Source organism: Garra rufa, chromosome 4 (assembly GCF_049309525.1).
Source record: "Garra rufa chromosome 4, GarRuf1.0, whole genome shotgun sequence".
Classification (NCBI taxonomy): domain Eukaryota; kingdom Metazoa; phylum Chordata; class Actinopteri; order Cypriniformes; family Cyprinidae; genus Garra; species Garra rufa.
The window spans coordinates 4,868,806-4,873,201 of NC_133364.1; positions in this window are offsets into that span (position 1 = coordinate 4,868,806).

The window sequence follows — 4,396 nt, forward strand, 5'->3', positions numbered from 1 at the left end:
ATAATCCAGTCCATCAATTAACATTGTATGAAGCAGAAAGATGTGCGTTTGTAAGAAACAAATCTATCATTAAGATGTTTTTTAACTTTTAATCTCTTCTACTCTTTGTATTTCGGTTCAAGACAGTTAGGGTATGTCGAAAAATTCCTATCTCATTTTTTCCTCCAACTTCAAAATTGCCCTACATAGCCGCAGAAGTACTGACCCAGTGTTTGCAAAATGAACATACAAAAAAGATCAAACCCTTTACAAAAAAAAAAAAAAAAAAAAGGGTAAAACAGCGATGTAGAAAGATTTTGAATTTGGAGTAGAAAATAAGATGAGAGTTTTTTCGACATACCCTAACTGTATTGAACTGGAATACACTCAGAGCTAGACAAGAAGAGCATTTGAGTTTACAAGCTATATAAATTGTTTCGCTAAATAAGACCCTTCTTTTTCGACTGGGATTGTTTAGAGCCATTCGAAGCTGCATTTAAACTGCATTTTGGAAGTTTAAATGTAGGGCACCATAGAAGTCTACTATATGGAGAGAAATCCTGAAATGTTTGCCTCAAAAAACAATTTCTTTACTAATGAAGAAAGAAAGAACATCTTGGATGACAGGGGGAGTGAGTAAATCATCTGTAAATTTTGGTTCTTTAAGTGAACAACTTCTTTAAACTGTTTTTTTTTTTTCTCTCAATTGCACAACCACTGCCAATCAAACCACTCTTTATTTTGATGCCTACATGCAGGTTTCTATGTGGCGATGTGAACTTTAAATGCACACTATTTTCTGCATGCCACACGTGCTCCTGCAGAGATAACATTAGAAGAGATGCAAGGTTAATCGCCTCGCTCTAGGGCGCTAAACAACTCCACGGCCACATATGTCAGGCATCTAAAGACGAGATTTAATGCACAACACCTACACGGACAAAATGCATGCATCGCCAAAATCTCCATCACAACATTTCATTATTGCATAAAGGCACGCAGCTGCAAGCTCACGGACAATGGAAAGAGAGACAGCTACGGGAGTGGGCGAAAAGCAGGTATTTATCTTTTCGCTGCGACTGCAGATTTTGATTAGCAGGTGCTCTGACAGAGAAGTGCGTGAGTCTTGGGTGCACTTGGGCAAATAGCAGATGGGTAATTTCAGGTTTTATATGTGGGAAAAAAAGCTGTCACCTCCGCTACGCCGGAGCCGGTTGGGGGCTCATCCGCCACCCACTCGCTCCTTCCCACACATGCTCGAGAAAAATCGCACATGCTCGTGCTGAGATGTCTCCCCTGGGAGGCGGAGGAGATCTTATCCGCTCCCCAGTCGCAAGATTAATACTTTCTTCTAATAGTGCACTTATCTGGTCACAAACAAGAGCGAATCATTAGTAACTCCGTGTGAAGCGCAGGCTGGAGAGGGATCCTGGGGGGCACAATTAGTCCTGCATGCTGATAGCACCCTGCCACGAGAACCCTGCTTGATGTGAGGGCCGTCGGATGGCATGTTATGGGAGAGAGTCGGGCAACAGGGGAACAGAGGCAGATGACCGGCAAACTCAAGTCTTTAAAGTCATACTGAAGGCCTGCCATAGTCTGCATGCTAAATGGAGGGACTTGATGAATTTTTTATAAGCGACACAAAAGATATCAAAAGTATTTCACGCTATTAGAAGTTGCAGTCCAGGAACACTGCTGTAGTTCTTTTATAAATGAAAATTGTGTTATCACCCTTCAAACATGATTCTTTCTTCTGTGGATCACAAAAGGAGATGTTTTGGAAAATATTCACGATGCCCCTTTCCAAAAAATGCACTGCAAATATGTTGCTTGACTTGATGCATTATATTTCATGTCTTCAAACTCATGATTATAGGCAACACAAAACATTATTACAAGTTGCAGCACTAAAAAATATTAAAGAACTAAAAAAGCATCATAAGAGATGAAGTCTGCTTGATTTATGCATGATATTTCACATTTTTAAACTTATATTGAAGGCCTGCCATGGTCTGCAAGCTAAACGATACATTTTTTATAAGCGAGGCAAAAGATATTGAATGTATTTCACACTATTAGAAGTTGCAGTCCAAGAACACTAGATTAATGCATTTTCACACTGCTGTAGTTCTTTTATAAATGACAATTTTGTTATCACCCTTCAAACATGATTCTTTCTTCTGTGGATCACAAAAGGAGATGTTTTGCAAAATATTCACGCTGCCCTTTTCCATACAATTAAAGCAAACGATGAACGAATGCTACTGAGTTTCTTAAAAACAACATGAAAGCACCAAAAAAAAAAACACTGCAAATGTCAGCTTGACTTGATGCATTATATTTCATGTCTTCAAACTCATACTGAAGGCCTGTGTTAGTGTGCATGCTAAACAGAGAGAATTCAAATTATTTATTTTTTGGCGACATAAAAGGTTATTCATTTCACATTATTACAAGTTGCAGCACAAAAAAAACAACAACATTAAAGCACCAAAAATGCACCATCATATTTTACACTTTTAAATTCATACTAAAGGCCTGCCATAGACTGCAAGCTAAACGGATGGACGTAAAATGATTTTTTATAAGCGACACAAAGGATATAAAATGAATTTCACACTATTAGAAGTTGAAATCCAAGAGAAGTAGTTTAATTTTCACTACAATGCCTTTTCACACAGCTGTAGTACTTTTATAAATGAAAATTGTGTTATCAGCCTTTAAACATGATTCTTTCTTCTTTGGATCACAAAATTAGATGTTTTGCAAAATGTTCACGCTGCCCTTTTCCAAAAAAATGCATTGCAAAAATGTTACTTGATGCGTTATATTTCATGTCTTCAAACTCATACTGAAGGCCTGTCTTATTGTGCATGCTAAACGGAGAGAATTCAAATTATTTATTTTTTGGCGACACAAAAGGTTATTAATTTCACATTATTACAAGTTGCAGCACTAAAAAAACAACATTAAAGAACTAAAAAAGAACCATCAAAAAATGTATGCTTGATTTATGCAATATATTTCACATTTTTAAACTTATATTGAAGGCCTGCCATAGTCTGCAAGCTTAACGGATGGACTTAAGATACATTTTTTTTATAAGCGACACAAAAGATATTGAATGTATATCACACTATTAGAAGTTGCAGTCCAAGAACTCTAGACTAATACATTTTTACAAAGCTGTAGCTCTTTTATAAATGTAAATTGTGTTATCACTCTTCAGACATGACTCTTTCCTCTGTAAAAGATGTTTTACAAAATATTCACGCTGCTCTTTTTCCATACATTAAAGCAAAAGCCAAACGGATGCTGCTGAGTTTCTTAGAAAACAATATAAAAAAACAACATAAAAAGCACTTTAAATATGTCTGCTTGACTTGATGCATTATATTTCATGTCTTCAATTTCATACTGAAGGCTTACTGAAGACAATTCAAATTAATTTTTGTTTATAGGCGACACAAAAACGTTATTAATTTTATATTATTACAAGTTGCACTAAAAAACAACATTAAAAAACTAAAAGAGCACCAAAGATGTGTGCTTAATTTATGCACTATATTTCACATTTTTAAACTTATATTGAAGGCCTGCCATAGTCTGCAAGCTTAACGGATGGACTTCAGATTTGTTTTTTATAAGCGACACAAAAGATATCAAATATTAGAAGTTACATTCCAAGAACTGTAGTTTATTTTTTTTACTACAATGCTTTTTCCACTGTAGTTCTTTTGTTAAGATAAAGTTGTGTTTTCACTCTTCAAACATGACTCTTTCTTCTGTGCATCACAAAATATATTTTGCAAAATGTTTACGCTGCCCTTTTTCCATACAATTAAAGCGAATGAGGAACGGATGCTACTGAGTTTCTTAAAAACAACATTTAACCAACCAAAAAAAACACCATCAAAGGTGTCTGCTTGACTTCTGCACTATATTTTACATTTTTAAACTAGTACTGAAGGCCTGGCATGGTCTGAATCCTAAACAGAGAGAATTCAAATGAATTTTTTATAAGCGACACAAAGGATATCAAATGAATTTCACACTATTAGAAGTCCAAGAAAAGTCGTTTTTTTTTTTTTTTTTTACTACAATGCATTTTCGTGCAACTGAAGTACTACCATAAATGAAAATTGTGTTCAAAGCCTTCAAACCTAAACTCTTTCTTCTGTGGATCAGAAAAAGAGATGTTTGGCAAAAGGTTCACATTGCCCTTTTTCATACAATTAAAGTGAATGGGGAACGGATACTATTGAGTTTCTCAAAAAGCACTGTAAAAGATGCCTGCTTGACGTATGCACTATATTTAGTGTTTTTAAACACACACTGAAGGCCTGCCATAGTCTGCATGCTAAAAGGAGGGAATTCAAATGAATTTTTTATAAGCGACACAATGGATATCAAA